Source organism: Myotis myotis, unplaced genomic scaffold, assembly GCF_014108235.1.
Source record: "Myotis myotis isolate mMyoMyo1 unplaced genomic scaffold, mMyoMyo1.p scaffold_m19_p_1, whole genome shotgun sequence".
Classification (NCBI taxonomy): domain Eukaryota; kingdom Metazoa; phylum Chordata; class Mammalia; order Chiroptera; family Vespertilionidae; genus Myotis; species Myotis myotis.
In genome coordinates, this window is record NW_023416313.1 from 27,429,976 (window position 1) to 27,455,780 (window position 25,805).

Genomic DNA, 25,805 nt, shown 5'->3' on the forward strand with positions numbered 1-25,805 from the left:
AAAGTTGGAGACATATAGCCAACAATTAAAGTTTTAAATGTTCTTTTCTACTTGGAGAGAATCTAGGTGCTTGAAAATATTTGCAGGTTGAAGTGCTGGACAAGAATGCTGGCGGTCTAACAAGGTATGTGGAAAGTCTTTGGCGTGTGGTGTCACTGGTACGTCTGTTGTAGGTGACAGCAGGCCACTCCTGATCAGGGGCCTATTAGCAAAGTGAAATATGTCTAACTGCCTTAGGCCATTAGACACATTCATGTAAGTCCTTAGAGCAGATAGATGAGTGCTTAAAGCACCGTATTCTCTATGGTTTAGCTTTACAGACCCTCCCAATTGAGGTCTACTTTTCACATACAAACCTAAAATATTTTGAGTTAAAGAGTCCTTCAAATAGTTTGCCATTTAAACCCGGGGAAGTGTCATTTAATAATCAGCTTAGAGACCGTGTTTTCATTAATTGTTCTTTAATTTATAAATTGATTTTGAGTGTAATATACATGTATAAAAGTATATTAACACTATAAAGAAGTGTAATTTCAATCTTCCTTTGTAACCATGTTATATATGTCCTATGAACAAAATAAATTTAAATTATATTCCAAATGAAGGTGAGAAATTCAATAACAGTATTTATACTTAACTTAAAATAGTACATTGATTGTTAACAAAGTTTTCTTTCCTTTTTTAACTTATCATTTTCTTGAGAAATATTAAGCCTTGAGACATCCATCAAAGGCATTGACTAAAATTATATAATATTGATTGTGAGTGGGTTGATCATCATCATCTCTGAACAAAAATGGGAGGTAAGGAGACAAGAGCACAACAAACTGTGGTGTCACAGAGTGAGCCCTTTCCTGTGAGTAAGAAAACTGGTAGCCTTAGTTTGCTAAAGTTAACAACATTAGCTCATAGTGAATACTTGATTCATGCTATATTTTTACATGTATGACCATCTTTTATCCTAAAAAATTCTCTATGAATTAAATAAAACTTCATTTGTCAGTTAACAGAATAAGAAACTGAATCTGAGACAAGTGAAGCCACTTGCTCAAAGACATACACCTTAGAGAGTGGTGGTATTCTTTATTCCAGAACCTAGACTCGGAGCCAAAATGAACCACTTATTATAGTGATTTATCATATAAAGGCGTGCTCAGTCAGGTTTGGTGGCATGTTCTGGAAAGAATTTCTAATTCTCCATGGAAATTTTTATAAAGTTTATTCTCTAGCTAACTAGTATAAAATTCTAGAGGACAAAAGAATGTTATGATTTAGTTTGGTTTATATTTGGGGAATTTACGAGGACCGAACTACTTCCAGAGTCATTTAAGCTTCTTATTCTTGTCATATATACATTATGACTATATTATAGGCAATTTAAAAAAAATTATGTATTTAAAAATGCATCCCATTAAGCATTCCATTAAGATCCCTTCATAGTGTCAAACAATCTAAGCTAAACTAATATTAAATTCTAGAAGAGAAATTATTAAACAAAGTTGAGAAGTAAAGACTGTAAGATAAATTGACTGGGTCAGATCCTGGCTCCCACTTAAACTAGTTTGAACATTGGCAAGTTACTTCAACTCTCGATGCCTAACTTTCCTCACCTGTTCAATGTAGATGAAAATGTTTGAGGATTGACTAAATCAATATGTTTTAAACACATTATATTTACTCCTATTATTAAAACAAATATTTTGGCCATTTAAGAAGATCTCAAAATTATAAATGCACTACAAAGCAAATCTACTTAAATACCAGTTGTGAAATGAAGACGACAAGGTGGAGGGTAGTTTGGGGAAGGAGAAACTGAAAAGGAGAGATAGGGTGGATGAACAGAGGGGTAAGTGTTAGGATATGTGCTTATGGTAAAGACGTAAAGAAAGAGGGATTTGGTGGAGGAGAACACTGAGGTACTTAGACATGAACTTGCATGAAAGCCCTTTTTATGCCTTCATGTCATGCTGATCTTCATGTTATGAGCTGCAGGCACTTTGCCCAGGGACCCAATCGCTAAATCATTCTACTGCAATGTCTATAGTGTACAGCTTCTCCTGCTGACCCTACAAGTTATGATGGCTTATCTTTGCCCTTTATAGCACACTGTTAATGGGGTCAATTCTTCATGCCAGGCAATACATTTAAGTCTTTTTAAAAGGATGTCAATCCATTCAGTTTTATAACCATAGAAGTATAAAAAATTTATAATTGTCTTTTCCTCTCACAGTCTACAACTTCATAACAGCTCTACAAAAGAAACTAAATGAAAGAAAAACAGAGGTTAAGCTCCAGTCTTGCAAATTTAGTACCAATATTTAATTTATGTTACATCACTCTGACACAACAAAATGTTTTAGAGCATTATTTTATCAAAGAAATAATTTTACTTTTTAAAATGTAGTTGTCATTGAATTTAGTCTCATTAACTAAAGAATGACAAGTAACATTGCTGCAATAAATACATACAGAAATATCAATTTGATGAAAATGTATTATTTAATGACATTAAATGGAGCTATTTTAATTGAAAAATATAAGACATGACACTAAAATATTATTATTTTTCTGAATTAACATTTTTTTACCCTAAAAGGAAGGTATTGTTTTATTTCAAATCTCAAACTTAACGTTCACAAAGACTAAATTTGTTCAGAAGTAGAATGTATCTATCTTTTTTTCCATAAGAAAAGTGAATAATTATAATTACCTAACTGAAATGAAGAAAATTAATTCACAAGAGATTGCAAAAATTAAAAACAACAGCAGTGAGTCTTTTGTATAAATGGAAATCACCATTTTTGCAATAAAATGTTCAATTAACTTTGGTTATTTATTCAAGACTAGAGGCCTGTTGCACGAAAAGATTTGTGCAATAGGCCTTCCCTTCCCCTGGCTGCTGGCACCGGTTTTCCTCCGGCACCTGGGACCCAGGCCTTTGCTCCAGCCGGAGCAGTCTTCAGTCTTTGCTGCTCTGGCTGAAGCCCCCTTCAAACCTTCGCTGCTCCAGTTGGAGCCGCCTTCAGTCTTCCCTCCGCCGCTTCACGCCTATGTATGCAAATTAACCACCATCTTTGTTGGCGGTTAATTTGCATATCTCGCTGATTAGCCAATGGGAGGGGTAGCAAAGGTATGGTCAATTACCATGTTTGTCTGTTATTAGATAGGATAATGTTAAATAATTCTTTATGTAAACAAATGACATGAAAATAATCTAATTATAACACCTTCAGGAATTATTTCTAAAAATGAAATAATATGTAGAAATTAACATCATTGAAGATGCAAAAATTTATTCTATTTTTAGTTTTTAAAATGTGGTTTACTGTATGATGTATGGTAATATAACTTAAAACACAATTTCATGCAAAATTTTAAATGCACATAATTATATGTTCTATAACACTGCACTTAGAACTAATGTAAGCTGAGAGCTATTATTTTAATCACAACTAGCAACTAAAGTTCTCCATACCACTTACAAAATCAAGGTTTTATTCCTGTGCTTTAATTTTCTTCACTGACTGTTTTCTCACTTCAGTGACAAATTCATCTTCCAGTTGCCTCAAGCTGTATTAGTCACTCAATTTTCCTCTCATAAAAATAAAATAAAACAGCATTGTGTATTAAATAATGTCACTGTGTTCATTCCAAAGAGCTTTATTTGCATAATCCACTTTCATTACCACGTCTGAAATGTATTCATTCACTCATTCATTCATCTATTTCTTTTCTTCTTTATTTAAACATTTATCCATTAAGTTATTCGTTCAACACACACTTAATGAACTTTTTCTGAGAATATTATACAGTAATAGAAATTGAAATTGTATAAAGAAGGAGGGTCATAGTAATGTTCTGGGGAAACAGTATTCTAGGCACTGAGGCAGGAATCAGGAGATGTGTTTGAGGAAGAGTAAGAAATTCAGCTTAGTAGAGTGAAGCATGAAAGGGGGGAAGGAGCTATGATGAAAACTGACAGGGTGTGAGAGCCATAGTATCAAATATCTTATGTGTTCAGAGAGAAGTATGGATACACTACCGTATGAGTTAAATATTAAACTTTTTGCTTACAGAGGTTCTCAACCTGTGGGTTGCAACCCCTTTGGTGGTCAAATGACCCTTTCACAGGGGTCGCCTAAGACCATCCTGCATATCAGATATTTACATTCATTACAATGCATAACAGTAGCAACATTACAGTTATGAAGTAGCAACCAAAATAATTTTATGGATGGGTCACAATGTGAGGTACTGTATTTAAAGGGCCAGGAGGTTGAGAACCACTGGCTTAGAAGGTAATTATTGTTTGTCCTATATTTTTCAAGGATAACTCTGAATTGTATGTGGAGAATATACTGTAGGATGAAAGAATAACAGGGGGAATAGGTAGAGACTGGAATGCCACATCAAGTTCAGGTAAGCTCAGGATGCCAAGACATCACAGAAAATGTGAAGAAGAGCAATGGTTTTATACATGATGATATTCAGTGGAAGTCATTTTGTTGTTGTTGCTGGGCAAAAGAGGAAAATGAATCTGAAAGTAAAAATGATACAAGAAACAACAAAAATAATGCTAATAGCTAGTGGTTAAGTAGTACTTACTATACAGTAAAATAATCTGCATATATTAACTTGCTTGTTTTTACAGTTAGCCAAATTCAAAGTTAAGGACGCAGATCTTCATAAGCCAACTCTTCCCAACACTTCACACATCTGCCACAAGTTCAGGAACCCCCAGGGCCACCCTCCCTTCTGATCAGCTGTCTCTGAAGTCAGGAGTTCCTACAACTACAGTTTTTATAATCCTCTAGAACAATTTACAGAACTTAGGAAAACACTATACTTATGATTTCATTTCTATTGTAGCCAAAATATACAAATCAAAATTACCAAAGGAAGAAATGCATACGCTGGAAGCAGGAGCTGATGGACCCAAAATATAGTGTCTATATCCTCAGGGATGTGTTACCATTTTGGCATGGATATGTGACAACACACAAATGGAAATATTGCAAACTCAGGAAGCTTATAGAAACTTCATTGTCCAGAGATTTTATTGAGGTTATATTACATCGGCATAATTAATTGAATCATGGCCCATATGGTCCAACTTAATCTCCAGCCTTCCTCCCTCCTCAGAGGTCAGGTTTGTATCACATGCCTCAACATCCCGACTCTAATCACATGGTCTCTCTGCATGGCCCAGCCCTCACCCTAAGACACTCAATTATGGCTTGATGTAGGGAGCGGCTATAGGGTTAAGCCTCGGACTGACCTGTTGGCAAAGCCACAAACAAGTCCCAGCTTAGAGGGCACAGTCCTCTTGGCATAATTAGGCTTGACCTTATGACCTCCCTAGATCTTATCTGGGTAGCTAATGGGCTGTGGGAGATCAGCAAGTGCTCCCAAAACAAGTGAAACTCACAAGAACATTGTACCACTACCTTGTTTACCTCTGGCTATAAAATAAAGGCTCAGCTTGCTGTCTGGATCTCTCTCTGTGGCCTCAGCCAGGCACAGGAAGATCCACCTGGACCCAGCTTATTCTCTTTGTCTTTCCTACATCCTTTGCAGCCCGTCCCCCTTTCCCTCCCTCAGACTCACCGAACCCTTGGCTGAGCTGGCCTGGCACAGCTGGTCCTATCTTTCATTATGTCAGCATAAATTATCAGATGTGGTCTTGTTATCAGTGGAAGTGGGGTGTCCCTTTGCCCACTGGGTGCTGGTGGTGGGGTCTTTACAATATCTCGAAGAAAATAATTTTCTGAGGCTCACACAGGAGGATGAGTGATTTTTATTTGTGTGGGATTACATCCCTGGGTTTTCAATGTTCCATTTTCTTTAATCCAGTCCTGGAAGAAGTGCAGGTAGGGATTCAGTGGAGCTAAAATCAAAGTGGCCTATCCAGAGTTTCCATCCCATGTTGGAATTGGGTCCTGTACAGGATCAGGCTAGTTGCAGTCCATTAGTCCATTGGGTGTGTGGGGTCCACATGGCTGTGGGTCACGTGGGTGAATGCAGGAACACAAGAGCGACAGAGAGCCAAGGGTCAAGAGAGCGAGAGAGCAAACTTCTTTGCTTAGGGGATTAAATATCTCAAATCTTGCCAAGCTTCCAGTGGCCATACCTACTCTGGCCAATGACCTGTTCCCAGGTATGACTGACAGACAGGTAACCTTCCCTATTTCACCCAGATTTTACTGGGCTTGTGTCTATTCTCCCTCTGTCCAACCCTTTCCCCCAGTGATCTGCAGGGAATAGATCAGTAGCTTCCTGGGGAGGGTTAAACTGTAGCTTGCTGGTAAAGCTGCACAATTGATTTGGCCTTCCCTTTGCTTTCTTCCTGTTATTAATAACTAGGTTAATCACAAATGGTATCAGTTTGATGGGCCCATTCTGCATAACAGAGATACTCCTATAACTCTGGAAATTCCTAGGATTTAAAAATTACCCATAAGGAGCTGGGACAAAGGCAAGATGTCTCTTTGGGATAATTAATATTTAACAATATAATAATAATAATAAAGGCAACAACAAAAAGCAATAGTACTAACAAATGAATAAAAAGCCCTGTATACTAAGAAAATTTACAAGTAGTAACTTGTTCATTACTCATAATAATTTTATGAGGCTATTATTTTTACATTACAGATGAAGAAACTGAGGTACATATTAATTAACTTGCCCAAGGCCAAAGATCAAGAAGGAGATTGGGGGCTGGGTGAAATAGGTGAAGGGATTAAGCAAAAACAATAACAACAACAACAACAACAACAACAAAACCTCATAGACACAAACAACAGTATGGTAATTATCAGAGGGGAAGGGAGGTGGGGGCAGGTAGAAGAGGGGAAAGGGGGAATAAATGGTGATGGATGACTTTGGGTGGTGAACCCACAATTCAATATACTGACGCTGTATTATAGAATTGAACACTTACAACCTTTATAATTTTATCAACCAATGTCACCCCAATAAATTCAATAACAATTTTAAAAAGAAGGATGTGGACACAGGATTGGAACCTTCAGAAATAATCTCTGAATCTGTGCTTTAAGCGACAATATTGTGCTGCCTGTCTGTAGGTATGTCTGAAATTAAATCTGGAAAGCCATCAGCATGAAGGGGCAGAAGTAGATAGAAAATGAGAGTCAAAGGTACTAACTTCTAAGATCCTGTATTTCTGAGCCTACAGGGAATACCAGTCATGAAGATGCTCTAAACTGATGATTAATTTCAAATACACGATGATTAATTTCATTGGGACCCTTAATAATACCTCTAAGTTCTGCTGTGTTTTTCTAGTCAGCTGTCTCTCATATCCTTCCCAACCATTATTTAAAACTAGTGGCCCAGTGCATTAAATTTGTGCATGGGGGGCGTGTCCCTCAGCCCAGCCTGCACCCTCTCCAATATGGGACCCCTCGGGGGATGTCTGACTGTCCCACAGGGATCGGGCCTAAACCAGCAGTCAGAAATCTCTCTTGCAATCCGGGACCGCTGGCTCCTAACCACTCACCTGCCTGCCTGCCTGATTGCCCCCAACTGTCCCCCCTGCTGGCCTGCTTTCCTGCAACTGTCCCCCCCGGTCGGCTTGCTCTCCCCCAACTCTCCACCCCCCCGCCAGCCTGCTGGTCTCTAATTGCCTCTGTCCGGAAGGACATCCAGAAGGTCTCCCAGTCTAATTAGCATATTATCCTTTTATTAGTATAGATGTTATCCATCCCCCTTTTAATGTTCTCAGAAAAAGCAATCAAAGGTCTCTTTTTCTGCTATAAACATAGCGAAGAGTAGATTCTGTGATCTTTGGATTTTTTTTTTAAACAACATAACCATTTTTGAAAAGAGCTTGAGATGTCACGATGCTGTATCCTGTGGAGTCCCCTGGTTTCCTATCGACCAATTTTCTCAATTTGCTAGAGGCAAAACTTGATAGGTCTTGTCTAGATTACACCAGGACCTAAAGATGATTTTAGGGGTTGGGGATGGGAGTGTTTGAAAAAGGAGGGAGATAGAGATTTCAAAACCCTGATGATACAATTCAGGGTCTGCCTTATATTCTTTCTCCTGGCAATCTGCTCACTGTGCCTAAGAAATCTCTGGGATGCTCATAGTTTTAAATAGCAGCTTTAGTTTTGAGGAAAGAAAGAGTAAATGTTGACATCTATTAGCTGCTATTTCTCCTGGCCATAAGAACTAGGCCTCAAGTTCCCCTATTAACATAAACAATTTCATAACATAGAAAAGGTCACTGGGTGACTGAGGGAATATGACAAAAACAGGACCTTTTTGTCATCACATTTGAGGGCCAGCAAAAGCTAGAACTGTGCAACCACAAACACAAACAAACAAAACAAAAACAAACATTCTCCTCTCTGGGCTAATAGGAGTGACTGCTGCTTCTTTACTGAGTAGCTCTAGTCCTACTCCATTCATTCCTCCCACCTTTTAGATAAGAATTACTGTGAAACTCCATCAGAGAATTCCCATGCTTAAGAAAAGACCTCAACCCAGAACAGATTTCTTTGCGTCCTGTACTAAAGCACTCCACATAAAAACGTAAAATACAATCCAGAATAAACCTTTAACACTTTAGTAATGCTAATTTTCACCTGCTAACTCATGCCCTTTCTAATACCCTCTCACCAAGGTATTTTCACAGTTCCCTGTGGTGCATGATTTTCTTCACTTGTAAAAAGTCCAGGAACCCAACTGCATTTGATGACAGGTGTGTGTCATGCGGTCTTAGGCAGGTGGGCATTGACAGTCTGTTAATGTCCCAGCATGCGTCGCTAGTTTAGTATTTCTTTATGAAATCCAGAACCATATAGCAATTGTCTCCTGCTCAGTGCCAAGGCATGTTTCTCAGGTAGTTGATAATTTGTCCATTCTAAACTGAAACCAAAGCATATATATGCCCCCCCCCCACTTGCATTCCTTCCTTTATTATTTATTTCAATTAATGTCACCACTTTCTACCAAATTTAATTTTTTAAGCTTTATTTTACTAGAGCAGTTTTGATTCCCAGCAAAATTGAGGGCAAGGTACAAATATTTGCCATATGCCTTTTGCCCCCACACATGCATAGCACCGCCATCACGCACCAGAGTGGTACATTGGTTACCATCGATTGAACCCAAAGTCCATAGTCTACATTAGGACTCACTCTTGGTGTTGTACATTCTAAGGTTTGGACAAAGGTATAAGAACATAAGCACCTATGTCACTCAAATGGAATACACACACACCAGTAATGAAGTAAAACAGCAAAAAGAATTAAAAGAAAGATAACAATTCCTGACCTTTACTTTGTGTAAATAAATAATAAAAAAACTTGAAGCACATATGTACAGACTTCGAAATGACAAAACTTTTTTTCTTATAGATACTGTAAATGGGAGGTGGCAACATAACCAGGAAACGACCATGCAGGCCTGTACATATAGCCAAATCCAGCCAGCTGATTGTGTAAATAAAGTTTCATTGGCACACAATCACATCTATTCATTTACATATCACCTAAGGCTGCTTTCAAGCTACAATGGCAGAGTTAGGTAGCTGTAAACAAAGGCTTTAAAGCGTGTGGCTTTTTAAAGAAAACATTTGCTAGCCTCTGATACTTGAAAGGACAGAGCAGGACTGATGGCTGTGTCCTTAACCCCTCTTCCAAGAAAAAGCCGCAGGGTGTATCAGTTACTCAGCCTGCCCTTATCTCGGCCAATGGGAAAGCGGGGGAAACTAGCCCAAGGCCAAAAGTATGCTGGCCACCCCCCCCATCTTTGTGTAACCAGACCCTGCTGCACCCTGCCCCAACCCCCCGACCCCAAGCCCTATAAATTCTTTGTTCTCTTGGGACTTGGGGCTCTCTCTTGCATCCAGTAATGGAGGCGAGGGGGGGACCAAGCGAGCTTGTATAAGAGACTCTCTGCTTTTGCATCGGATTTGGTGCTCCCTGGTGGATCTTTGGGGGGTCTTGAAATCTGGGCTTAACAATACTTAAACTGTGATCCACAATCTCATGGCAGTTTATGAACTATGATAATGATATCAAATTTTTGGACTGGAACCCAGATTCTTTGTCTGCCGGAAGTGAAGAAAGAATCCATGGACAGAAAGTGGTATAGTGAAGGTGGAAATTTATTGAAGAATAGATACAGACTCCCACATGGGGAGAGAGAAGAGCCCCACAGAATGAACTCCCATTTAGGGAGGGGGAAAGGGTCCCACTGAGTTCCTTTTTCCCCATGGCTTATAAAGGCTGCAGTTCCTGTGTCCTGATATTCCCTCTGATTGGTCAATATTCCCCTTCAAATTGGTCACTATAGCAAGCCCTGAGCACAAAGATCAAACCTCACATGGGATGTGTGAGGCCCTCCTCCCTCAGTGTTCTCCTAATTCCTTCTGGGCTTTCTTCCTCCTTCTTTATTTTGTAAATATAGACCTTTCTTGGCTACTTCCAGTTCACTTGTCTTATGGAAATTTAACTGTTGCTCCTTCCTTGTCTTATGGAAATGTACCTTCTCCCAGTCTGCAGCCCCAGGCTTTCCCAATTCTAAAAAACCCTAAGCCTGCCTATGTTCCCCCAAAACTCCTGCTTCAATAAGATAAATACAAAAATTGAAAGGAAAGATTTAGAGACTTTAATATCAATTTGACAGAATATTTTTATGTCTGTTGAATCTAATTATTGAAAAATTATAATAACTTAAGCTTTTATTTTTAATATATTTTTTTATTTACTCATTGTTATTATACTGAAAAAAAATTGGTTCCTGAATGTTTGGGGTGTGTGTGTGTGTGTGTGTGTGTGTGTGAGTGTGTGTGAGTGTATGTAGAGAGAGGACGATGTTCTTCCATATCAAGTAGTTTTGGAAGCATTGCTCTATCTGGTTCCTGCTATGTCAGCCTTATCTTGTATCATTTTCCCTTAACTTCCACATGTCAGCACTCTGGACTTTCTCTACTTCCATGGCCTCTTCTTTCCTTTACTTCAGAACCATCAATATGTCATTCTTTCTCCCTGAATCTCCTACTCTTCCTTATGCTAAACCTTGCATCTGCCCAAGTACTTTTCAATAGCAACTAAATATCCCTTCCTCATCAATGCTTTTAAAATCTCTAACCAACAAATGCAAACTAGGGAATATTTTCTTCTATGCATTCATTAGTATTTCATGCATATCTTTTAGTAAATGAGGCAGAGAGAGGATAAGTCAAAACAGCAAGAGCCATAATTGTCTGAATCAACTATCTGTCAAATATCTAGTGACTTTAGACAATGAAGGTAATCAAGTACATTTTGTTAATATTCCCTAAATAGACTTCTATTGGATTAGTTTTTTTCTAAAAAAGCATCAAACTTATAATTCAGCCCACAAACTTTCACAAATTCATAATTCTAAATAATTTGAATAGCTCTTAGAACTGTGTTTATTGCTTTACAGAGGCACAAATTATTCAATGTATTTAGGTTTGTGTGCTTTCAAATCAATGATTCTTCATCATAATTTGATTCAGATATGCAGATTAAGACATCCTATATAATAAAAGCCTAATATGCAAGTCAACCAAACTGCAGAATGAACAGTTAGTGGCAGGATGGGACCGGCAAGTGGGCGGCACCAGGCCAGTCAAGGCAGGTGCAGCGGGCAGAGGGAGGGGATGGTGATAGGGGGGCTGCGACTGGCAGCAGCGTGGCAATGGGGGGTGGGGCCAGCTGCTCACTGGTAGGTGCCATCCCCCAATCGGCCCACTGGTCACTTCCCGCAGAGGGAGACCACCGGTGGTGGCGGGGGAGAGATTGGGGGTGGGGCCCAGACTGAGACTTAGGCCTGGGGGAGGGGGCCTAAGCTGTCAGTTGGACATCCCCTGAGGGCTCCCGGACTGCAAGAGGGTGCAGGCTGGGCTGAGGGAACCCCCTGAGTGGGGCCTCTAGTCCTATATAATAAAAAGCTAATATGCAAATTGACTGAACAGCAGAATGACTGTTTGCTATGACGTGCACTGATCAAAAGGGGGAAGACACTCAATGCAGGAGCTGCCCCCTGGTGGTCACTATGCTCCCACAGGGGGAGAGCTGCTCAACCAGAAGCCCTGAGCCAGGTTCATGGCTGGTGAGCACAGCGGCTGTGGCGGGAGCCTCTCCCACGTCCTTGGCATCAGTAAGGATGTTCTATTGCCAGCTTAGGCCTCTCCCCATCAGTCAGACATCTCCTGAGGGCTTCCAGACTGCGAGAGGGTGCAGGCCAGGCTGAGGGACCCCCCCTCAAGTGCACAAATTTCATATACTGGTCCTCTAGTTAATTATAAAAGCTCAACTAATTTCACCCCTGAAAGAGTAAATTTTTATTTATTATATAGCATCATTTTACATTATTCTGCAAATCTATAAGTACTAATAGTTATCTTTACTAAATTAATTGAATTGTTATATTGTTTAAATACTGTTTATATATAGACATAGTTTATATATATGTATATATAGTATACATATAGATATGCTATATATTACAAACCATTCAACAATTTTGTGTTTATATTTCTTTTTTTTTATTCTTTTTTGATTAACGTATTACATATATCTCCTTTTCCCACCACTAACCTCTCCCTGGCCACTGCCACCCCCCAACCCAGCAAATGCTCTCATCCCCTAGTGTCTGTGTCCATTGGTTATGCTTATATGCATGCATACAAGTCCTTTGGTTGATCTCTTACCACTCCCCACCTTCTGCCTTCCCTCTGAGGTTTGATGGTCTGTTGGATGCTTCTCTGTCTGTGGATCTCTTTTGTTCATCAGCTTATGTTGTTCATTATATTCCACAAATGTGTGAGATCATGTGATATTTATCTTCTATGACTGGCTTATTTCATTTAGCATAATGCTCCCCATGTCCATCCATGTTGTTGCAAATGGTAAGAGTTCCTTCTTTTTTATAGCAGTGTAGTATTCCATTGTGTAGATGTACCACAGTTTTTTAATCCACTCATCTGCTGATGGGCATTTAGGCTGTTTCCAAATCTGAGCTCTGGTGAATTGTGCTGCTATGAACATAAGGGTGCATATATCCTTTCTGATTGATGTTTCTGATTTCTTAACCCAATCACTGTGATTTCATTTTATTATGACTGTTGTTTTATTTTAATTATAGAAATGATATAGAAAAAGTTATATTACAAAAGAAAAGGAAATCCTCAAACCTAGAAACTTGGAGGTATTTTGTGATATTTAAAATATTCTATATCTCCCCAGTGACAGTTAACCCTAACATACTGAAGGAAAAAATCCATGTTTCCACTTTCAGAAGCATCCCTGACATTATTCTCAGATGTGTCTCTCTCACATCTTCCTGTGAACATCAGCCATGGGGTCAGAAGACCCTCCTATGTGTTCTTTCTATCACTTCCCTATATGGGCTTTTACACTTATGCAAAATAGTAGTGAGATGTAGGTATTCAAAAGGAATATTAAATAAATACACTTATGAGTAGATGAATCTTGATCCAGTTAATAGCTATCTTTCCTTAACAGGGCCTATGCAGCTGGTCTTGAGGCACAATACTGATGCAGGGTAGTATATTGATCTGAACCGGAGCCTGGGATGTAATTCATAGACTTCTTAATTCCCATAGTCTGCTCAAAAGATTAAATAGATTTCTGGCATGGCCTGAGTGAACTTCAGATGAATAAGAATATTGAAAATAAAGAGAAGAACAACTGTTCTAAATAGATTCATTCATTCAATTTACAGTGAGCAAATGTGTTGCAGCTTTCAAGAATTAAGTAGTGAGAGACAGACAGGGTCTAGTCCTCATGCAGCTTACAGCCCCCTGGTATTGCTATAGCATGTCTCCCCTCACTGGACCATAAATCCTCTGAGAGCATAGGTCACATTTCTGTTGTTCACCAGGCTGCCTCAGCATGTGGCATAGTGGTTCCAACACAGCAGGGTCTCAGGGCCATTTGCCAATTAATATGCAAAATATACTGAGTGCTTAGACCCATGTGCTCATTGTTAGTAAAATATTTATGAATATTGGGCTAGACTGAATCTATAGAGAAAGCCTGTTGCATACTTCCAGATGAAGAAAGAAGCTCACTGGCCCAGTTTCTGCTCCCTGTTGAGAAGTCTATTTTCAGGATTTGTGAGCTCCAGTTGCATAGGCAAGCCCAGTGGGCACACACAGTAGAATTTTCTTGAGGCTGTGCTATTGCCTGTTAATATATATCCTCAAACCATTCATAAATAAGGATCTTTAGATTTCTGGGCAATTTAAAAATGAATTAAATAGTGCCCGCCAAATGGGACTTAAAACTCTTATTAATAGAATCTTGTCCCAGAACAAGAAAACTGAAGAAATGGGGGAAAAAAAATAAAAATATGTCTCACTTCTGTGATTTCAAAGGATAGATTGTTGTACCAAAACATTGGACTTACTAATTAGCATATTTTGTATTTTTTGTATGATAAAAATAAATAGATGTCTCTTTTATTTAACATATAGATACAAAATTCTTAAATGAGTTTGATTCTAATTTGCTATGTGGCAAAGTAATTGAAAAATTATATAACTCGTAAGATCCTATGACATTCTTATATAAAATAGTCATGTAACTTCCCAAATCTTATGCAGAGTATTGTGATGGATAATGTTTAGCATTTTTGAAGAGAATATTATACAGGTGAACAATAAAGAATAAATTACAACAGTAATTCTAAAAAAATCTGGTCCCAGTATTAGCAACATAGTTATCACTTGAAGTTGTTAAAAATGCAAATTCTTGGACCTTACCTTAACTTACTGAATCTGAAATTCTGGGGCCCAGCAATCTGGTTTAACAAGCTCTCCTGTTGATTCTAAGAAATGATAAAATTAAGAACACTTTTGAATAAATATATTTGAATCTGGACCATTAAGAATGTTAGAGTATAATTTTCCAAGAAGTAAAATTATGGTTTCCATATATATTTGACCTTAAACATTGCAGGGGGTAGGAGTTCTAACCCCACATGCAGATAAAAATTCACATAAACTTTTGACTCCCCCAAAACCTAAGTTGTCCCTCAGTGTCTGCAGTGGATTGGTTCCAGGATCCCTCTGTAGATACCAAAAATCTACAGATGCTCAGGCTCTTTTATCTAAAACTAGAGGCCTGATGCATGAAATTCATGCAAAGTAGGCCTTTCTTCCCCTAGCTGCTGTCACCGGTTTCCTCTGGCACCTGGGACCCTGGCTTCTCTCGCAGTCCCAGCTTTGTCCGGAAGGTCGTCTGGAAGGATGTCCAGTCTAATTAGCATATTACTCTCTTATTATTATAGATGGCATAGATCCAAGCATATAGTTGGCCCTTTGCAACCACAGACTCCCAGCCACAGGTTTTGAAAAAAATCCACTTCTAAGTGGAACTGTGCAGTTCAAACCCATATTGTTTAAGGGTCAACTATAATTATAAAATGAAAATGTATCAACGATTTTATTCAACACATTAATTAAAGGTATGTCCCAATAACATTTGTTAAATTAGCTATTTATAGGCAAGCTAGGATAAAATTGCAAGTTTACTTAAAAAAATACTTAAGTCTAACATAACCAGGAAATTTAATTTTTGGGTGTATACATTCTACTAAGAAGACAGTATTTGCATTTCTACCAGATAAAAATTTGACAGTTAACCTATGCCCCTACAGAGTTTTGAAAAATCCTAGACAATATAAAGTCATATCCAGGAATGAAATAAAAGAACACCTAGTAATTTTTTGCCTATTTCCAAATTTCAGATTATTTTTATGACATAGATATTAAAATGACTATTCATTAAGACTATTCAAAAATTGAAGGGATTACTTCATGAATTCCTTTTGTCACTGGTGGTGATATTGGTCCCTTATGTTATAGTATATTGTTCAAATTTACTCTAAATTCTTTATTAGACAAAAATACTAATAACACCCATGATGGTCTTATTTTCTAGAAGAAAAAAATGAGAAAGCAACTAACATCTCATGAATAGGAAGTTATTTCTCAAAAGAAGAAAATTAAAGCACTTTTTAAGTGTTATATTAACTTTCTTACTTGCTTTTAAAAATATTTTGATTGATTTCAGAGAGGAAGGGAGAGGGAGAGAGAGAGAGAAATATCAATGATGAGAATCATTGATCAGCTGCCTCCTGCACGCCCCCTACTGGGGATCCAGCCCACAAGCCAGGTATGTGCCCTGATGGGAAATCAAACCCCATGACCTTCTGGTTCATAGGTTGATCCTCAACCAATGAGCCACGCCAGCTGGGCTATTACTTGCTTTTTAATTCATGAAGAAAATTGGTGCAACTCCTGGGTACTGTTTTTCAACATGTGGTTTAGCACTTGCAAAGCTGAAGTTGTGCTTTTATCAAAGCTGTAACTCACAACCTACTGTGCCTAGTGATTCTGCAATAAGTACCATTTGCATGTAATGATGTCTCTGAGTAGAAAATCCTTAATTCTATGTTATTTTCCAGTTCAATTTCATTAAATTCAAAATTGATTTTTAATACAGACTAGGAATGTGCTAAAAATTCCCAAGTACTTTGAAAACTTTAGGTATAGTAACTTAAGTAAGATGTCACAGAATTGAAAATATTTTATCATCATTTCCTTTCTTGTATAATCATTCCAGTTATATCGTGTAATACATTACCTATAACTAAAAGTCAAAATGGTTAGTAAAATATTTCTAAAGACTCTTGTTTTAATGGCTTTTGATGAAAAAGACAGAGAATTCTACATGCTATGAGTCAATGGTTCATGAAAACAAGGACAATGGACAGCAAACTTCAGCTGATACTCGTGCCAGGGTGCTTTAAATTCCTCAGAGGGTGGAAGCCCCTACTAAGGGTATATAACAATTTCAATAAGGATGATTGAGGGAGGTTTTGTGTGACTTTTTTTTCCAAAGAGAATTTCAGCTCTTTTACCAATCAAGGGAAATTGGTGGTGGGTGCTTTCACCTCAGATCTATGGAGAGCATCTCCAAGGAGGCTACCTGGAATTTGGGAGGGAGGATGCATATGTTTTCTCTGTGTCCATCCCTCTATATCTATTTGCCAAATAAGAGCGGATGAATGAATGAATGAATGTGTTATTCTCTGAGTTATTTGATATAATTTAAAAATATTTCTCTTCAAGCGTGATGTGGAGTCTTGAAAGGCAAAACTTTCTGTGCCTGAGCATAAAAATCCTTCCAATAATATGCCTATATATAACCCTTTCACTAAAAGAAAACAATTTGGCAGCTTTTTGAATTTTGTATACACAAAATATTCATTATGTGGCATTTGATTAAGAGATATAAACATTAAGTTTGATGGTAATTCCTCCAAGGTTAGTTAATATAAAATATATACTGTGAATATTGTTTTCTGATGGGCCAATTCTTTAGAGCTATTTATAAAAATCAAAGAGAATTTTCTTGAAAGTCATTTATGATTACAATTTAAAATTTTTAAGCAGTGCTCTCTAGAATAACTCCAGGGGGAGTTTCATTTACATCTTTAAATAAGGATTACCCTGTAAAACATTAATCAGTTTTATTTCTAACACTAGAGGCCCGATGCACAAAATTCGTAAAAGGATAGGCCTTCTTTCCCCTGGCTGCCGGCACTGACTTTCCTCTGGCACCTGGGACCCGGGCTTCCCTCTGGCTGCCAGCAGGCACCCTGGACCCAGGCTTTCCTCGCAGCCCTGGCTTCATCCAGAAGGTCATCTGGATGTGTGTCCAGTCTAATTAGCATATTATGATTTTATTATTATAGATAGCAATCTTATTCTAATATTTAAACATACTTATAAACACTCAATTTCACTGGTTCTCTCGTTATTGATGTAAATATATATTTACATGTAGACATTTGAATTTGCATGACAATCATGTTTTCACCTGTTTGAAAATAATATCTTGATAAAGGCATTATTTCCATTTCATAAATTGGGAATGTGTTTGTTTTAGAAGCATCAACATTAACATTCTGTTCCCTTTCTTCAAGGAGAAAAGAAATATATAACACAAAAGAAACCAAAAATATTGGTATAACATGACTCACCTAGCTTTTTTAAAAAGCAGCATTCTCTGATAACATGTGTAAATCCTATAGCAGTTTATTCATTCATATTTAAAATTTTTCTATCAGAAAGGATTTTAACAATTGGCTCCCTATCTGTAGAGCACCACACTGAAGAATAGCCCAGCTCACTCCTTTTGCTAGTTTTGAGGTGCAGTGTGTAAGATCACCAGGTAAGTAGTGCTGGAGTTATGAACAGAGCCCTGGTTTTCTGGTTTCCATTCAACTATACATTCATTATAAGCATTTTAAAATAGTGATTCTGAATGTATCTGAAAGTGAGACTATTAAATTTTGAGTTACTTTTCACTTCAATTATTCTCTAATATGATGTTTTATAACATTATTCTATAGAGGATTGGATCCTTATTTGTAGAGCATAGTGTCTAATTTTATTTTTGCAATGCTTATGTCTTTAGTGGAAAATATTTTACACTATGTCCACAGTAACAACTGTATATTGAAAGATGCTGATCCGTTGCTGCTTTTGCTACATAAAAAAAAAAAAAAAATTCCTGTGAGTCAGCTTTCTGGTCTACTAAATGCCAATGCTTTTGGATATTGAAAGGTTTATGACACTAAATGGGGCATTTTACTGTAACTGATTAGATCAATGCATCTGTTGCAGGTTTTAGATCATCTTCTTTATGACAGATTTATTGAGCAGCCCAAAAAACTTGGCATAAAGTCTCTTGAATGCATCCATTCAACTGGAAAGTTCAATATGGATGTTGTGAGCCTTAATTTTGATGACATTTTATATAGAAGAGAATAAAATTCTTAAAAATATGTGAGAAAAATAAAATTTTAAAGCTTCTGTAAGCTACCAGATAAAGATTATTTAGGCAAATGTAACAGCAATTTAGTAGTTTATAGGGATTTTATTACTTAGATGGTTACACTGGAGCTCCATTTAAATTATTTTCTTCATGCTGTACATTTTTGTCACATGAACTTTGAATACTGTCTATGCTCTTCTATGTTATTTCTATGCTTTTCACATAAATATTTGGTCATATTTATTATACTAATTTGTTTTACCCTTAAGGTTCAGTTTCCATGTTCGATAAATATTTTTGTTTGATGTAATAATTATCCTTTTCTGATTTAAGCCACTGTAGTTTCCTTAAATATCTTGATTCAAAGACAAAATAGAAAGGAAATAAAATAAAGATCAGTACCTATGAAGCTCTTTTATTTGAGCTAAAGTCATCAACTTCATAGTGATAGAAGCTCTTCTTCATGATTAGGTAAAAGAGTACAAATGGTAATTACTAGAAAGAATATGATTCCCAAATAAGCAACACTTGATATTCGCTTTTGGCTCATTAACAAAAAGTAGAGAGCACAAGGCATAAACTAAACATTTGGAAGCTATTTTAGTAGGGCTAAGGTCAAAAAGGTTCTAGAGATTACTTCTTGGAACAGTAATAAAAAGAGAGTAGAGGAATAATGAATAAAAAGAAACCTGTCTGCAATAGTAGCATGATTGCATTTTGCTTTTAATCTAATAGACACATTTTCTCCATTTCTCTCTGACCCTTGTCACTTACCACATAGTAATGCTTACGGAGGCTAGGACTGTCTTTGTTTTGGTCCTTGCCCCACTACTTACTATCTGTGTGACCTTACACAAGTTACTTGACCTTTCTCTTCATCTTTAAAAGAGTGAAACTAATACCTACCTCATGGGGTTGTATGAGAACTAAATGAAATCATATATATTTGGTAGCTACCACTGCTGTTTACCAAATATTTCTCTCCCCTTCTAGGCACAAGGTTGGACTATTTCTTAGCCCTCTTATGATTATGCAGTTCACATGGCTCATTCTATTAACTTCTGAGCATTTAAATTTCTCTTTCCAGCACAGAGATTTCAGTGTTTGAAACAATGGCTGCTCCTTTATCTTGAGTCCTTGACATAGTGAAAAGAGTCTCTGTCGATCTGTAAAGGATAGGTATCGTGAGTGATAAATCATTCTGGAGGTAAGCCACTAACATTTTGGAGATGTTTCTTCATATGATGTAACAGCCTACCCTAACACATCGGATACTGGCAGTACTACAATTTTGCTTTACATAAAGAATAGAAAACTTAAGTGAATATTATTCTTCTTGTATCTGTGATTACTCTGGTATAAACCTAGAACTTCTGAGATAATTTCAAAGGCCAGCTCTAAATTAATCTATAGGCAGATTGTAGAGTTATACAACACTTAAACCAGCAGCCCAAGATGAGCGGATAAAAAAGCTATGGTACATTTTTACCCAGGGGAATACCACTTGATGATATAAAAAAATGAAATCTTACCTTTTGCAACAGCATGGATGGATCTGGAGAGATTTATGCTAAGTTAAAAAAGCCAGTCAGAGAAAGACAAGTACAATATAATTTCGCTTATATGTGGAATTTAATGAATGAAAAAAAGCGAAGAGAATAAAAGGAAGAAAGAAAAGAAAGAAAGAAGAAAGAAAGAAAAGAAAAGAAAAGAAGAGAAAGAAAGAAAAGAAAGAGAAAAGAAAAGAAAAGAAAAGAAAAGAAAAGAAAAGAAAAGAAAAGAAAAGAAAAGAAAAGAAGAGAAAAGGAAAGAAAAGAAACAGACTCAGAGATAGAGAAAAGAGACTGGCAGCTGTTAGAGGGGAGGGGATGTGGGAGTGCATGAAAAAGGTGAAGGGAATAAGCAAAAATAAAAAATAAGGAGCAACAACAAACAAACTCATAGACAAAGACAAAAATGTGATGATTACCAGAGGAAAATGGGGATGGGGAGGGGTAGAAGAGGATAAAGAAGGGATAAATGATGATAAAAGGAGACTTTGGGTGGTGAACACACAACACAATATACAGTTGATGCATTGTAGAATTGTACACATAAAACCTATGTAATTTTATTAACCAATTCAATAAAAAATTTAAAAGAAGAAACCACAGAGTTTTTGTTATGAATCCTATTTAGCAAAATATTAATCCATATTTCAAATTTAATAATGTTCAAACATATTTTATACTACATAATTCTAAATGGATGTATAAAACTGTACAACTTCTTTGGAGAAATTGAGTAGTTTAATAAAGTAAAAAAAAATGATTATCCCCAAAGACTCAATAATCAAGCTTCTAGATATCTGAAGTCTGTAAAAGGGAACCATGTTGCCTACCATCATTTTAAGAGTTTTATGAAGATCAAGGTAAGTAATATGTGAGGAAGCACATGGCACACTCAAGATTGATATGGAAATCCACATAGGAATCAATAATTGACAAGCCGTTGTGCTAAATGTTTTTAGATTATTTCCAGTCTGCTTATCTCAATTTCCAAATACCCTGTTCCAACTTTGGCCTCTTCATGTCTTGTTTAGTCAAGTTGAATTTAATTCCACTTGCTTCTATGTAGAAGTTACAACCTAATCTTTATCTCTGTTTGGGATTTTATATTAATACTAGAGGCCCGGTGCACAAATTTGTGCACAGGTGGGGTCTGGCCAGCCTGCCCTGATCTGGGCCCATCAGGTCTGGGCCAGCTGGGGAGAGGAGCTAGGTTGGACTGCTGGCCCTGCCCCTGATCGGGCTGGTTGGCCAGCTTCAGTGTGCATCATAGCGACTGGTTGTTTCAGTCATTTTGGTCACTTGGCTTTTAAATATATAGACTAGAGGCCCAGTGCACAAAAATTTGTGCACTCCGGGGGGTGGATGGTTCCCTCAGCCCAGCCTGTGCCCTCTCAGAGTCTGGGACTCCTCAGGGGATGACCACCTGCTGGCTTAGGCCCACTCCCCGGGGGATTGGGCCTAAGATGGCTATCAGACATCCCTCTGGCAGCCCGGGAGCCCTCGGGGGATGTCCACTTGACAGCGGGGAGCAGGCCTAAACTGTAGTCGGACATCCTTAGCACTGTTGAGGAGGCAGGAGAGGCTCCCACCACCACCACTGTACTGGCAGCCATCAGCCTGGCTTGTGGCTGAGCAGAGCTCCTCATGTTAGAGTGCCCTGACCGCCAGAGGGCAGCTCCTGCATTGAACATCTGCCTCCTGGTAGTCAGCGTGTGTCATAGTGACCAGTCATTCCCAATCCTTCTGCTGTTAGGGTCAGTTTGCATATTGCCCTTTTACTATATAGGATAGAGGCCTGGTGCACAGGTGGGGGCTGGCTGGTTTGCCCTGAAGGGTGTCCTGGATCAGGGTGGGGGTCCTTCTTGGGTGCCTGGCCAGCCTGGATGAGGGGATGATGGCTGTTTTCAGCTGGTCACACCCCCTTCAGGGTGGGGGTCCCTACTGGGGAGCCTGGCCAGTCTGAGTGAGGGGCTGAGGGCCGTTTTCAGGCTGGCGGGCAACTGAAGCTCCCAACCTCTCCTTTTTTCTTTTTCTTTTTATTCTGGGATTTATTTACCTTCTATGGCTGTCACTGGAACTGAGAGCCAGCTTTAGCTCTGAGGCTCAGCTCCAGCTCTGAGACCTCGGCTGCTGAAAGCAGGTATCTGGCTTTGTTTGGCTTCTATAATTGATACACTATTGCAGTTCCAGTTCTGAGGCCGGCTGGCTGAAAGCAGGTTTCTGGGGTTTGTTTAGCTTTTATAATTGCAACATTGTTTCTTAGAGTGCAGCTCAGAAGAGGGCAGCGGCAGGCGGGGAACCTTGGCTTCCTCCATCACTGGAGCAAGCAAGCCTCCTATTTGCTTCAGCTGCCTGGCTGCCGGCGCCATCTTGGTTGGCAGTTAATTTGCATATCACCCTGATTAGCCAATGGGAAGCGTATCGGAGGTACAGTTAATTACCATGGTTGTCTATTATTAGATAGGATGTTAAGCCTGGGAGCTCAAATCTCACAGCTATATAAAAGACTGGAAAAAACCTTAATTTTATTCTAGACCTTGATGCTACATTCACGCCAGGACTGTTTGTGAGCCAACTGTGACAGTTATTTCTGTTTAATTTTCTAATTTCAGTCAGGAATACTTAGCTTGCCAATGAAGTCCATCAGTGTCGGAAGCCAAGGCAGTTACTTATAAGCAGTAAGTGGTTATAATAGTTGCTTTAATACCCTGGGAAAAGTAGAAGCCTCTATGGGCTCTTTAATAATTAAAGGAGATTTGCTTATAATTTTATTCTATATAATACATGCGGCCTAGAAGAGTGCTTGGCACATGGTAGGTACTAAACTATCTGTTGAGAGTTTCTAGGAATAAGTAACTAAAAGTGCATCTTCATATATTACTTTCCAAACTGTGGAAATTTTGAGAGTCAAAGTGAAGAAGAAAAGTTAGAATAGAGAACAAAGACCTCATGCTCTACCCTGACCTTCTCTGTCTAGGCTGGAACATCACAGACAGTGAACTTCACTGACCACCTGTTGCCAGGTCCCACCTCCCCTCTAATTGGGAGGAATATATTTTTATCCAGAGAGGAGAGACAAGGATGATCTCAGTGGGCAGTCACCTCACCAGCATCAGAAGCCAAGGACCACCCTACCCCACCCTTGCCCACATTTAATAAAAACCTTCAATCAGACCCCACTGGGGCCTTTCATTCTCCAAGGTGACTCACTCTCACTCCTCAAATGTGTACTATTGTTTTAATAAACGTATTGTTTTGCTAAACCTTTCTGTCATGCTCTTGAATTTCTTCTTGTTCCCTGACAAGGACCTGGATTGGGTTGAGGAGTCTCTTGGCTTCCTGGGGTGCCACCCTACATCAAAAGTGAGATCTACCAGTGAAACCCGATATAAAAGGACCTGCCAAGGAAGGCAGGACACAAATTCATGTTAATAAATGAATGTGTGTGTGTTTTGTGATCAATCTCTTTTGGTTATCTGATAGTTATACTTTACAGAACTCAAGTATTTAAATAACATGGAATATTTAATTTAAAGCTAGTGATTACTTTGAGAACTAAAACACTGACATAATATAAGATTATCAGGAATTCAAAGGCAGCTCTAAATTTATCTAGAGTATCATACTCATTATTGTAACTGAGCATCCCTGTAAGCATCACATATTTGTAAGATATGATGATGTAAAAATTTATAGAAAGTTCAACTTTAAATCTTTGGTCAGTGTGTGTTCATGGTATGAGTTAAATATACATTTGCAAAGCCAATAAAAATTATTGCTTATTCCCATAATTAGTTTAATCAGTTTCAATGTAGGTTTCCAGGGGCCTTGTAATCAAATTATTTAAAGAAAATTTAATATTTAAACTACAGATGTTTCTTTTGGGGTCTTTATTGGTCAATACAGTGTATCCCAGGAAAAAATTATGCATTCTAGTCTGTGTTTATCCTTATTTTCTTTTTAAATTATTGTTCTTGTTACACAACTTATACATTTGATGGATAAACTTGCAAGTGAAACCTGGAGTGTGTGTTGGTGTGGGATTGAATGATTTGAGCAATGGATAGTCATTTTGGTAAAGGGCAGCGTGGATATTACCTAATTAAGGAGCAGTCTGTATCTCTACTTCCTGGAGGGAAAATATTGGAACCTTAATCCTTTAAACAGTGAAGCTTTTCCACTGAAATACTATCACTAGTGCCACTGAAATAGGCATTTGAAATTTCACAACCTGCCAATTCATACAATTTCACGTGGTTTCCATATTTTGATTATGAAAGGCAGGCACAAGTAGAATCATCAAGGACATTAAAAGCTTATTTTGTAAAATCAACTGTGATCACAGCAGTTTGAAGATATTTTCTTCTCTCAAATATCACTTTTTTCAGTCTTAATTCTATCTTAGTTTTATCAATAAGATTTTGCATTGTTGCTCTCCTTACTCTTGCTTTTAACATGATTTCTTTAATACAAAGGGGCACTAAAAAATCTTTACAAAGCATTGAATTCTACTCAACCCATTTTAATTATGCATTTGTTCTGATTTATAAGAAGTAGATTATACTGTTCACTATTGCAGTAAAAGCATCTCCACAGTAATATCTCCTTTCTAGTATCGTCTTCGTTCAAAATGGAGTTCAAAACTTTGAGTCAATACCTTCCTGAATTTATTATGACTCAGTTGAATTACTATGATTGAGCCTATTTTGATAACTTCAAATGTTCTGTTCATTTTAAACTAAAACAACAATATTCACAATTAAGTCATATAAGTTAACACTTATTTAGCAATTATTCTGAATTAAGCAGCATATAAGCACCTTATGTATTAAATCAGGGCTTGGCAAAGTATATCTCATGGGCCAAATCCAGCCCCACTGTTTGTTTTTTAAACAAACTTCAATTGGAACACAGCCACGCCCATTGGTTTTTGTCTATTGCCACTTTCACACAATGACAGAGTTGACTAGTTGCCACTTAGACCATATGGCTGATGAAGCCTAAAATATTTATTATCTGTTCCTTGGCAGGAAAGGTTTGCCAATTCTTGTATTAGGACTTTTGATCTCCTGACAACTCCATAGAGTATCACTCTCTATTTTAAAGATGAAGAAAATTGGACAAGAGGTTAAAAAACTGGCCCAAGGTTATACATATACTCTTAGGAAAAGGGGGAGCAAGAATTAAACTCAGGTGACTGGCTCCCAGTTCCCAGTCTTTGTGCTAAATTGCATCCCAAATGGAGAATTATGTTTGCTGCCTATGAAGAAGCAATTTTCCCAACATATTTCTATTAACAAAAATGACTGGGCATTGATAGTTTTTTCCCCCAAAGCATAAAGTACCTTGCAATTGTGGACTAATGTGAATTTTAATA